The sequence below is a fragment of the Parasteatoda tepidariorum genome, chromosome 7 (assembly GCF_043381705.1).
Source record: "Parasteatoda tepidariorum isolate YZ-2023 chromosome 7, CAS_Ptep_4.0, whole genome shotgun sequence".
NCBI lineage: Eukaryota > Metazoa > Arthropoda > Arachnida > Araneae > Theridiidae > Parasteatoda > Parasteatoda tepidariorum.
In genome coordinates this window covers 13,165,641-13,179,842 of record NC_092210.1, presented here as the reverse complement: position 1 = coordinate 13,179,842, position 14,202 = coordinate 13,165,641, and the positions used below count along the sequence as shown (strand labels likewise).

The window sequence follows — 14,202 nt, the reverse complement described above, 5'->3', positions numbered from 1 at the left end:
GCCATGTTACTGACTTTATGAGAAAATCACAAAGCTCTGTAATTTTTACTGGCGTGCTTTGATAATGAGTTATGGTATTTGGTTTTATAACATGTGATAAAATTTTGTAAATGTGGTAAAACTCGAAAATTTTATATAGAGCAATTTTATCAAGAGCATTGAGTCCTTTTATTTTATTAAATTTAATTTCAAATTTTCTATTTTTTACTAAATGTTGGGTAAAAGAACGGTATTTTTTTAAAAAAAATTTTAATTTCAGGTAAACCGTAACTATATGAACAGAAAAATTACAAAATGAACGACTTTATTACTGTATATTTTGATTTATTAACCAGAATTATGATTATTTTACCAGAAATGTTAACTTACCATATAGTACTGTAGTTTTACCCGTATGTTGCTCATTTCGTTTAGCGTAATATATTTCAGCAAATATATTTTCAAGCCAGTTGTAGATTCTTTCCATCCATTTTTCACCGTTTGCAATGTAAATTCCTTGCAACTGATTTTAAATTGACCCAAATTTTAGCAAACCATGGAAATTTTAAGAGATATTTATTTCGTTTCCATCTGCAGACCAGAGGAATTTGTGCTTGCGGTGATGCTGGTGAAGATGCTGAACATATTCTTCTTCATCGTAGTCTGTATGCGAGTGCCCGAATAAATTTGGAGACTGATTTGAGACGTCTTTCTATTTGTTGGCCACCTGTCTTATCAGAACTGGTCAAAAGTATTGAAAGTCTTGCGGCCATGCGGAATTTTGTTTTCAATGTAAATTTTTCTTCTTTTTGTTTTCTACTTACAACTGTAAGCCTCATGCTATACTTTGTGGTGCATGAAGAGTTTTAAGTCGTTTAAATAAAAAATAAATAAAAAAAAAAGCCAGTTGTAGGTCTAAAATCTATTATTTATACCAATTTTTAACTGTACGTGTAGAAATAATAGGGACATTTATTAATCAACAACCGAAGTTTTCCTTTAAATCTTATTTGTTTTAAATTTCACAAAAAAATAAGCAATCAGTTGTTTTATATTTACATAAAAATTAATTAATTTTGTTACTTTTAATTTCTTAAATACAGTGATATAGCAAAAAGAACAGCGTATCAATGAACCATTATTTTTTTTTCCTTCCTATTACGTATATTGTATACAAAATAGGAATTTCTCATGACCAAATAGCGGTAACTAAAAGAACCTGCGGTAACACGTCAATGAAAATCAATTTCCCAATATAATGATTTATTTGTGTGTATTGTTCTTCAGTTCCTCTGATTTAAGAGGCTGTTTTTTGTCAAGTAATGTTTGCATCAATTTATAGAACAATTCGTTATTAGTAATTGTTCTGTTGTACATAAGTCGCATATATTGAGTTTGAGTTGTTTTTTCAAACCTATCTACATATTGATTTAGAAAAGACAAGATTTTCGAATTTGAAAGAGAGTTAATAGCGATGCTGTAATATTTCCTATTGATGATTGCTCTGTAGTACTTAAGTTTGCTGCATTTAGCTTCTATTTTTTTTGTTATAACGTTTTCAAACCAACATTCTACGTAGGTTTCTAAAATCGAGAGTTTCGAATAGGAAAGAGAGTGTCAATAATTTCTCTATGGTACTTAAATTCGTTGTATTTCGCTCGATTGTTTTTAAATATATTTCTTTTTTTGATAAATTGATTGTTTTTGATTTACTTTTAAATTTTCTATAAATAATCTTTATTTTTAGGAAACTAGTGCTTTAAAGAGAAAACAGCAAGCAAAGTTGCTTTGACATTTCACTTTAATGTTTGCTCTATTGCAAAGTTACCTTCATTTAGTTACAGATGATTTATGAATTGTATTATAATTGTATGGAAATGAATTAATTTTGCTTTTTTTCATTTCTTAAACACGAAGATATAACCCACAAAATAGCCTATTAATGAACCATAAATATTTTTCTTATTATGTATATTGGATGAAATTTTTTTTTCATGACTAAATAGCTGTAACTAAAAGAACCTGTGGCACCACGTCAACGAAAATCAATTTCCCAATATAACGATTTATTTGTGTGTATTGTTCTTCAGTTCCTCTGATTTAAAAGCCTGTTTTTCTATTGAGCAATGTCTGCATCCATTTATGGAAGTGTTCTAACAATTCTCTATTAATGATTGTTCTGTTGTACATAAGTCGGATATATTGAGTTTGAATTGTTTCTTTTTCGAAACTATATATCTTTATATTGATTTTAGAAAAAACAAGAGTTTCGAATTGAAAAAGAGAGTTAATAGAGATACTCTTATATTCTCTATTGATGATTTCTCTATTGTACTTGAGTTGGCTGCATTTAGTTCGAATTTTTTGTAACATTTTCAAACCAACAGTTAAAATAATAAAACATTTAATAAACAATTAATATAAAACTGAGAGTTTTATATAGGAAAGAGAGCTTATAAATATTCTCTACCTATAGTTTCCATACAATTCTTAAGTTTGTTGTCTTTAGTTCAAATTGATTTTAAATGGATTCAAAATCCATAAAAAAAATTTATATCTAAGAGGCTAGAGTTTAAAAAAAGCAATAAGAGATATTCTGAAATTTCCCAACAATGATTAGTGTAGAGTAATTAAGTTACCTTCATTTAGATACTGATGATTTTTTAACTATTTTATAATTATCCGAAAATGGAATAATTTTGTTTCTTTCCATTTCCTAATCACAGTGAAATAACTTACAAAATAGCTTACCAATGAACCATTAATTTATTTTCCTATTATGCATATTGAAAAAAAAAACAGGTTTTTTCTTCATGACCAAATAGCGGTAAATAAAAGAACTTGAGGCTTCACGTCAACGAAATCAATTTTCCAATCTAACGATTTATTTGTTATTGTCCTGTAGTTACTTTGATTTAAGACTCTATTTTTCATTGAGAAATATCTGCATCCATTTGTAGATGTGTTTTAACAATTTGCTGTGTGTATATATATATATATATAAATCTATNATTTGTTGCGCATAAGCTGCAAGTAGACAAGGCTCATTAGATAAGTTCAAAATGAAGAATAAAACAAAGAAAAATAATAGACAAATGAAGAAAAAAAAGGGGGGATAATAAGTAAAAAAATAACAAACAACAGTTTAAAAAAAAAAAAAAGATGAAATTTTATTTAAAAAACCGGAAAAAAAACCAGAAATATATATAGTGAAAAGAGGAGAGCTTCGAACAGTAAAGGTATAAGTAAGAGGGTCATTAGAGATGATCTAATATTATTTTGTGATGATTAATCTATAGTACTTAAGTTGGCTGTGTTTAGTGGCTGCGTGGACGGTTTTTTTTCGTCAAGTTTTCAGACCTATCTATAACATTTGCTTCTAAGTTCAAGTGTTTTTTGTTAAAAGGTGAGCGAATAGAGACACTCTTAATATACTTTATTACAGATTTTAGTACTAATCCTATTTAGGTTTAGTTTTGATTGTTTTTTCTGTAAGAAGAAAAAATTGTTTTTAGTATTTTTTCATATATACTCAAATATACATCTACAACCACAGCGTATACATCATACAACATACATATACATCTACAATATACATCTACAACCAAAACTGATGAGCATCCGGAAAAACTAAAAAAACTGCTAGTGAAGTATTTTAATAAATATTCAAAAACTCACTGTTATACTTTTCCTATTTACTATTTAGAGAATGCCTTATGCTGATTATTTTCCTTGAAAATTCATAAACGTTTTGTGTTTGTTTAATTGATAATTTTAATATATTTAACAATTTTGCTCTATTTTATTAATAAAATAACACAAAATCCAATCTCAGTTAGTTGAAATTTAACAGACGAAATTGTTAATCCTTTCAAAATCCGCTGCAGCTTTAATTACATTTTATTTTATTTTATAACCGTCGTTGAACTCCCGACCTAATTTTTTGGGCTTACGCCTACCGATGTTCAAATTCGTAGCTTGTAATTTTGAACCTAATCCGGAAGACAAAGGAACATCTTGGATCAAGTATTGGGAGAAATTTTGCATTCGTGGAGAACTTTTTCATGGAACTCACCAGCATTTGTATTGCATGTAGATGAAGACCACGAGAACCTCCCATGGTTTGTCTGACGGCAAAGTTACTCTATCCCAGGATCCGTCTACCATTCAGTATATTTCACGTCAGCACTGTTTTCGGTGCAAGTCGAATGCGAATTCGTATCGACCAGCCATCGCTGTTATTTGTGAAACCACTACTGTCATTTGTTATAATTTCGTGAAACCACTGAATCACCCGAACTAAATAAATATTACTGATAAATATTACGGTTAATTATTTTACTGTAAAAATGATCTTTATGGATGACGCCACTTTATACCGTAATTTGTTCCAGAATTTTTTAGCGTGTACCACTACCAAAACATCATCAAAACAATATCACCACCAAATTTACGACATTAGTATTTTTACAATTTACCATCATTCTCATGCTAGAACTTTTAAGATTTAAAAACATATATGAAAGTTTTAAATTATGGCTACAGAAAAATGAAAGTTTAACAAATCTAAAACAATACCAAATAGCAATAATTGAGTTTTTCACAAGGATAATAAATCTTTACTTAATCTTCAGGTTTACTTGAAACAAATACTTAACAAAAATAGTATTCGGGGTAAATATATATTCTACCATTTATTCTTGCAGCAGTGTAATGGACAGTTCAAATAGGAAATCGTTGTTGTAAAAATAAAAACAATTTTAGACTCTGCATTTATGGATAAAGTGTAATGTAGGATATATATTGCTGAAGGAATGATAATGGTTGCTAAATGGAAAGTGTTTGTATTCTTTACCAAAGAAATATCTTTATAAGCTTTTACTTCATTCGAGCGATAACATAAGCGGAAAAACATTAAAAACAGCTCAGGAAGTATTTGTTCTTCTCAAGTAGTTTCAGCAATTTATTTTTTTGTTTAACACAGCTGAATACTTTTTCCTATGTTGTTTTCACATTAAAGTTTTAGTTTTTTTTTAAAAAGAAAGTTGGAACATGACAATCTTTAAAAGTTAAAAGCTTAAATTAACTATTCAATTTGTTCTTTAAGACCTGTACTGTTGATTCCAATTTTTTATTTTATATTACAACCATCGTTGAACAGACGACAAAATTTTTGGGTTTATGACTACTAATGTTTAACTACGTAGCCTTGCAATTTTGAACCCAATCCAGAAGACAAGGGAACTCCTGGATCAAGTATTGGGAGAAATTTGCCTTCGTGGATTACTTTTTGACGGAACTAATCCGCACTTGCGCTCCACGGAGAGGAAGACCATGAGAAACTCCCATGGTTAGCCTGATGGCAAGGGGATTCTAACTCATGGTCCGTCTACCACTGAGGATATTTCAAGTCAGCAGCGAACCCTCTATAACCTGAGTTATAGTGGTTGATTCTAATTGTTGGAAAAATATGTTTTTATATCAATTATATAGGAAGATAAGACATGTTTCAATAAATTGTGCATTTGAAAAAAAATAAGAACCGCATTTATTATATGCTTTAAAATCCTTGTCGAAAATTTCAGGGTCGCAAAATAATATTATCGACTCTGAAATTTCTATATTTTGTACAGAGTCGTAAAAGACATTTACGCTCAGAAATGAATTTATCACGATTGATGAAATTTTTTTGCTTATTTATGAAGATTTGAGGTAAAATGGGTTAGGTACTGAGCTATTATTATTATAAAATAAATACTTCAAAGATAGCAGGCAACCTAACGGCAAACGTCGTATTTCGATTTTTACATACACTGTTAGAAATTTGTCAGAAGTGATTTGCTAGAAATGAATTTTTACATACACTGTTAGAAAGTTCTTTCTAAAATTATGGTAAAAAATACCTGCAGAAGTCTTTCTATCCAATTAACCCTTAAAGTTTACGGTAAATTAGTAAAGAACATTTTTAACCTTTACGGTTTCGTAACTGTTTACAACTAGAATATTAAAATAAACATGCATATAAAATTATACGGTTTAGTAACAATATACAACTAGTATGAAAATACTAGACTTTTTCGTCTTAAGATTGTTTATGTGTTAAAGGAAATGGAGGAAATATTCTGGCGTTAACGCTGGACTTGAACCTGCGTTTTGTCGACCGTGAGATTGACAGAGTAGCCCGTCCTCTATGTCCATCTATGCTTCTAAAGCACTATATCCTAATATGTACCTTTTTTGCAGGGAACTAAGTGGCTTCATTAGGCGAGCTTAGTTGGAGAGATAAAATTCTGGTTGTTTAAAAGTATCAGATGAAGTAGTAGTAGTTAGTTTACGTCACACTAGAGCTGCACGATGAGCTATTGGCGACGAGCTGGGAAACACCCCTGAGGATGATCCGAAGACATGCCATCACAATTTTGATCCTCTGCAGAGGGGATGGCACACCCGCTTCGGTAGCCCGAGGACCTGCACGCGAAGTCTAGCACTTTACGGTAGAGCAGTTTAACGAGGACCAATACCGCACACCCTCGGTCCCTACGCAGGCTGATCCAAGTGGTCACCCACCCGCACACTGACTGTAGCCAGTGATGATTGTCTTCGGTGATGTGCTGGGAACCGTGTCTTAGAGATCAGTCCATTGCGGGGCAGTATCAGGTGAAAGTTGTTAACAAACGGTTTTTTCTCACAGTTAACAGTATTAATACCATCCTATTTATAGTTATTTGACTGTTATATCTGAATATGGTAAAATAACATTTAAATAAATTGTTAGTCGACCATTTTTTCTGAGAATTTTTAACAGTGTAGAAAGGTTGACTAAATAATTTTGAAATATTTGAATGCGAAGCTTATTTGCTTTGAAGATTGAACACTTTTAGCATATGTAAAATTTTTTCATTTAAAGCTTTTATTTGCAAGTATATAAGCCTTATTTATTTCCCTTTTCTTCCTTCTAGCTTTATCCAGGCTCTCAAAAATAACATTTTGTTTGAAAACTTAGTGATCAGATTAACATTCACTTTTAAAATGTTGAAAGAAGTATATAAAAGCCTGCGCAAATAAACCTTGTTTCAGTGATATTCATAATGTCTAAAATAAACCTTTTGAAAGGAAATTTATTATAGATTAGCAAATGCTTTCCATTCTTTATTCATGAACGATGATTCATCCTCCATTACAGAAGGTTTTCTAGTTGTTTTGTAAAAGCAGATTCTATCCTTCCTAAGTGCAGCCTTTTCACAGTAGCCCGTTGTGGGTCATAGATGTTAAGGTTCACAATTTTGTGACCTAAGCATGATTGTACACTCTTAAAAATTTCTCGGAAAAAAATTGCTTAATAACAATTTATTTGGTAGTTATTTTACCATATTCAATTAAAAGAGTCAAATAATCATAAATAAAATATTAATCTAGGGCCGGGATAGCCTGGTCGGTTGGGCGCTGGGCCCATGTCCGAGAGTTAGTGGGCTCGAACCCCGCCGTCCGAAGACTCCCCGTGTAGTAAAATGACTGATGCACGTTAAATCTGTCGAGTTGCAAAAGTCTACCATGTGCCCATAACAAATCAATACCTCTGGGGGTACTGGATAGGAGATTGATCGTTCTCTGATTCAGGTCAAAATTACGATCTGTGGATGAATGAATAGATGTATGAATGGGTCCGCCCTATAAACGGGTACGGGGTATGGTGTGGCAGAAGTCGAATTCTTGGCCATAGATGTCACCACTGGAAAACAAGAACAATCGCACCTCCTCTGCCTAAACAGGCATACTTCAACAACAACAACAAAATATTAATCTAACTGTTAAGTGTGAGATAAACAATTTATTAACAGTTTTCTCCAAATACGGTTAACGAACCAGAATTTTATCGCACCAACTAGAACCGCCTAATGAGGCCACTTAGTTCTATGAAACTGCGTAATTATCATAGCCGAGCTAGCCAATCTGTGAATAACATGACCGGCGGAACTGAGGTTCAAGTCTAAATATTTACACCACAATATTTCCTCCATTCTCATCTACACACGAAGAATTTTCAGTGTCCAGAACCCTCCACTGCCCATTACCTTACGAAAAAACGAGCCTCTACATCTAGTTAAATATTAATCAATAAAATAATATTATCAAAAATAATATTATCCATAAAATAAAACTGCAGAAAGCTAATGATAAATTTTTCGATTAAGCTTCCTGAAAACTGTGTTTGAATAAATTAGATGAAAAATTGCTAAAATGAATTTAAAATTAGTTATAAAAATAATAATTCATATTTTAATAAGACATATTACCTTTGAAACTGTTATTTACACTGAATAAATTCAAAATGTTTATACTCTCTATAGAAAAGTATTATCTTATAAGTATCTTTACTGAGAACTTTTAGTATAGTCTACATTTAATAAGAGGCTTTTGGTGTAACAGTCTTTTATTACAAATTTATAAGGAAAACTTATTTTAAGATTAAAAATAAAATTATATTCTTGCAATCCTTTAGAGATTATAGATTGAAATATTCTTTTATGCTTCAATGCAATTTCTAAAAGTTTATATATTTTTTTATCAGGAATAAAGGTTTTTCACTGTAAGATTTAACTAAATTTTTCAATTTGAATTTCAAAAGATTGGCATCAAAATTTTGCCAAAAGTGAAAAAAATAGAAGCTTGTTGGCTAATTTCTTTTTTAGATTCAGGTTCTTTCCTTCCTCGAGGGAGTCTATATAAGCAAAATTTTCATAAGCGTCAAGAAATAAATTGAAAATTTTCAAGCATTTTCTTTCACTAACTTAAATCAGAAACTCCATTTTTGACGTCATAGTCTAAACTGAGGAAAATAAATGAAAATAATTGAGTTATTGTGAACGTTTTTTGAAAAAATGAGTAAATATGTGACGAAAATGGAAAATCTTTTCAGAATAATGTTTTTTCACTGTGATATAATAACACTTTGAATAGCAAATTTTTAAAGCATTCAATATAATATTTTATACTCTAAGTTGCTTGCTTTAGCAGAAAACTTATTAAAGATTTTATTTTAAAAAATGAAACTCTTTATAAAATTGCCTAGTTTTCAATGCAACATTTAATAAATTGAAATTTTTAAATGAATGTAAATATTTTTTACGTTACAAAATAGCATGAAACGACTCTTTCTGGATTTAATTATGCATGTGTTTCTTTGAAATATTATTTTTCTTGAATAAATTTTTACATTATTTCACGAAAAAGTAACGTTTTAAAAGAAATGCAACAAGTGTGGTTTGCGATAAAGTAATTTATTGTTATATATATTTTTAATGTCTTTTATAATTTTACTATTTACTTATGTCTACTTATATTTATTTTTGGGAGGGTGTTTTCTGATCGATTTTTTTAGGTTATAGAAGTTCAAATTATCTTTTCTTCTTAGTAAATAAAAAAGCATTAAAAAAAAAGAAATACAGCTTCCTTAATACTCTGATTATAATTAAGCCTTTAAAAATTTTTTTTTTAAAAATGCGACATGCATTTAGGCATATATAATATGTTTTGAAACATGTAAATGCCCTTAAATATGTATATATGTTAGCATTTGCTATGTTCGCTGACTTTTGCTTCTGTGCTGATTTTATCTTGCTGTGTGAATTGAACTTTCAATAAGAGAGAGAACGTTTTCATGTTCAATTTCGAATTAACATTAAATACATAATTGCAAAAAATGAATTCCCAAGAAACAATATTTGAAAGATCTACTTGTTTTGCCTCTTATACTTCTTATTTTATACTTTATAGCCGTCGTTGAACAGCTGACCCTATTTTGGGTTTACGACTACTAATGTCCAATTCCTTAGCCTTGCAATTTTGAACCCAATCCAAAAGACAAGGACACTCCTGGATCAAGTATTGAGAGAAATTTGCCTTCATGGAGGACTTTTTGATGGAATTAACCCGTATTCGCGTTACACGGAGAGGAAAACCTTTAAAACCTCCTGCGGTTAGCCTGACGGCAAGGGAACTCTAACCCATAATCCGTCTACCAATAGGGGTATTTCACGTCAGCACTGTGGTCGGTGTATGCTGGATGAGGAATTCGTATCGACCAGTCATCCCTGGGATTCGATCTCGTTTCACCTCATTTGAAGGTGAACGCACTATCCCCTGAGACATGGCGGCTCTCTTTTAAACTTGAAAGATACTTTGCCAATTACACCTTGGCTATATTGGCTAACCAGACTCGCTTTATCATTTAGATTAGGGGCCGTTCAAAAAGTACGTACACAAAAATGGAGAAATTTTAAATCCCTCCCCCCCCCTTTGTACATTACCGTACATTAGGTCTTACTCCCCCCCCCTTAGAGTACGTACATTTTATTAGTCTACCCCCCTTTTTCATAAAAATTAAAATAATTATGTTTTAAATAAAATTAAATATTTAATTAAGGAGTGTGTAGGATACAGTCATATTTAAATTTGATGTATGTTTATAAAGTACGTACTTTGTACAATACCTCCCCCCCTCCCCATTGTACAAAACCGTACAAAATAGCAAACCCCCTCCCCCCCCCCTTCGAGAAGTACGTACTTTTTGAACGGCCCCTTAAGAGAACGCGAGTAATCCTCTCGTCTTCTAGAGTTCGATTCACGATCAGTTGCCCCATATTATTAGAATCTTCGTCATAAAATTATTTGCGATATCAACAAAAAAAAAAATCTCACGTCTGAGGCATCTGCTTATTTTGCTTACTAATGTAAACACTAATTTCTTAGTTATTTACATCACATCGATTCCACTGATAAATTTTATGTAAAAATGTTCTCCTGTCCAGAATTAAATAATTCGATCGCCATCAGTCACTCAGCTAGCCCAGTTTTATTCTTCTGTTTTCACTCCCTATAATTAATTTTTTCGTAGGCAGTTATTTACAGTAAATTATTTATTAACCGGGATGGTCAGGAATCACTTCCTCCCTTATAAGCAAACATAATACAATTTATGTAAATTTTGATGACAAAAAAATTACTAGAACATGTAAAATTATGTACAACAAAATACATTTTTAGTGAAATTAATTCAAAAGAAATAGAATTAACAAGGTATTTTAATGTTACTTAGATTCACAATTTGTACAGTTAAAAAGAGAAACAGAGATGTATTTTAACTCATTGTTTTGTGAAGAAGGAACTGATAGAAGTCTGTTTTCGTTTTTCATTTACTTTATGACTAACTTTATTATGCATAATTCTCAACATAATTTTTTGGATAGTTCCGGATGAATCGAACCTCAGATAACCAGATCCCGGTTAATCGAAAGTCCACTGTTTCTCTTTATTCAGAACGGTGTTGCCTTCTTCATTAACGTTTTGCTGGTTTTGAGTACATAATTACCATGCAAGTATATAATAAAAATATTTTTATTTTTTATTTTTTTTTAAATGGCGGACAGTTGGGGTTTGTCCCATTGGCCACAGAAACGCCAGAACTGCTACTCTCTTCTCGTTACCCAGTGGGCACCTGTGGCGAAGCCACGGCTGTGGAGCAGCGTCACCCACGTCACACAACCACAAACCCGTCATTATCATATTTAAAATGAACAGCTTGAGACGTTTAAATTCACCTAAAAATCTGTTGATCAGGTAAAAAGTTATTTTGAGTGATTAATTTCACTTTGAGTAAAAAGTTGGTCTGATAATGAAATTTTTATAGAATCGATATACCTTTAAGAAAGTTCAGTATTGATTATCCTAAAGCTTTAACTGTTCAATAAAAATTTTATTAAAATTTGAGAATAACGCCTTTCGAATTTGTTAAAGTTATAAGAAATTTGTTAGATTAAAAACTATTTCCTACCTATTATTTTTTTCTCAAATGTTACTTCAAAATAAGAACAATTTTTCCAGATTATACCCTATCAACACATTAATTCCACAACAACTGCAAATATTATTTTCAGCATCGCTTTTATTCAAATGAATATTATCTAAGCAATATTTTATAAATTTCCTCTCTAGTATCAAACTATCTAACTTTAAATCTTTAGAATTCTACGTACAAATAGATCGTCATTAAACTCTTCGAAACATTTAGCTGTTTTGAGCGCTACAGAAAGTGGAACTTTAACGATTAATAGTCTGTCCCGTTAGAGCATTTGTTTGCGTGTTTGTTCGTAGCCTTCATACAGAGTTTTAGAAGAATTCTGAAACAATTGAATTTGGGAATTGTTCTTAGCAATTAATATTCCCTATCTGTGATTTTGTGTAAACTTCTAGAATGAGTGATGGTGAATGTTTATTACGAAATTAGCACTCCTAACTTCTTTGTTTCTTGTGTCTAGTACTAAAGATTTTGTTGCAACTGTTAAGTGTAAAAGCTTGTGATGAAGAGATATTAAAAACCATTGTTATAGCTTTCATAATTTCTGTTAATGATTAATAGACTGAAGAGCAACCCTTTCTGAGTAAGTGTTCGTGGTTTTTCTCTCCATGTAGCGAAAATGCAGGTTAGTTCTATAAAATAGTCCATGGAACCGCAGACTTGATCCAGAAGATTCCTCAAACGATAGTTATAAAGTTAAAAGGATGGAAATTTAATTAAGAATGATTAATATCTTTTCCAGCATAGTTCAACTAATAAAGCTCAAACTAATAGTTTAATGAGGTGATTGAGGTTCGAATCACGATGATGGCAGATCGAATCTTTTTATTTAATCAGCTCGTAACAATCAGTGAGATGACTTAATATCTTTAGTCGTAGACGGGTCATAAGTAACATTGTAGTGAAACAACATCATAAACTATTTTTAAAAATTGCTCTTGTCATCAGACTGACCGGAGCAGGTTCTTTTTGCCGGGTAACGCAAATTCAGGTTAGTTTCAATTCAAAATCTTCCACAAAAAGAAGTTGTTCCAATGCTGGATTCAAAAGATTTTTTGCCTTTTGGATTCGGTCTGAAATTTTAAGATTGTGGAGTTTAAAAAGTCCTGTAAAAAGAAAAAAGAAGAAAAAAAGATTAATTGAGACCCTACCATTATGAGGACAAAGCAAGTTAAATCGCCAAAGGTGCATCGAATTAAAATTAAATCATTTTAAAACAGGTATAAATAATTGTTATGAACTCATTAATTGTTATAAACACAGCACATTATTCGCTAAAAGGTATTAATATTGTATTTACATTTCTGGAATACGTTAAAAGTTGAAAATTAAGAGTTTCAGCTTGCATTGTGCTATATTCCAGTTCGTATAAGCAGCAAGTGTAAGTTGGGAAAGAAGGTCGCCTTGATTAATTCAAACAATTTATAATAAAAGTTTATAATACAAATTTAAATAAAATGCAAAATTAGAATAATTTCACAAAAAATATGCTTGCGATGAACATGGACAAGCATATTTTTTATTTATGTTTCCATTTTTAAAGAGATTATTTAAACTTCCTGAAAGGTATTTTAGAAATGCTAATAAAAAATATTTTTAATTAATCATCCCTAAAAATTTGTTTATTTCGGGTTTATTTATGAAGCAACGTCTTTTCTTCTTGAAATAATAAGCGGCCTTTACAAAATTAACAAAGTAATTAAATGAACAAAGAATTTTAATTCTAGAATAAACTAAGATTTAAAGCCATTCGCATAAAAAATCCTTAACTTTCTAAAGACATTTTAAGTTTATGTTTTAAAGTGATTTTAATGAAGAAAAGAAAGAAAAAAGAAACAAAAGAGCATTTGTTCGGAACAAAATAAAATATAAAATCTTGAAAAGAGAAAATGAGTATTTGGTAGAAAGAAAATGTTTTTTCTGCTAGAGCTATCGACGAAATGTATTTTTGTGCATGAGTTTTATTTATAAAAGTAAACGAGTATTAGTTTTCAAAAAAGAAAAATGTAAAAAGAATTCAAATTTGAAAAAAATACTTATTTACACGCTAATTCTTTTTATTTAGTTCTATTCTAGTCCTTAAAGTATTTTCAAAAATTTATTTAAATGGCATACTTCTTTTTAAATTATATATATTTGGTTAAATTATTCAGATTTGTTAAAGTTTTTGAATGAAGTGAAATAGATTTTATATAAGAAAGAATTATAGAAAACTTGGTTTGTTACTCATAAAAATGCATTAAATGCTGCCAATTTTTTTATTTAAATCTTAACAATGAGCTTTTCACTGCCATGTTTTTGATTAATTGATACAAGTAATACCTAAAATTCTTTTCATTTACCTTTGAAAGTTTTTTAGAGCAAATGAG

At 30.5% G+C, this 14,202-nt stretch overlaps 1 protein-coding gene across 1 annotated transcript in view; it reads left to right on the top strand.

The window, feature by feature from the left end:
• The window catches only part of LOC107445460 (uncharacterized), a 202,416-nt gene that overhangs the window by 104,041 nt on the left and 84,173 nt on the right, over positions 1 to 14,202 (top strand). The gene's annotated exons all lie outside the window — the stretch shown is intronic.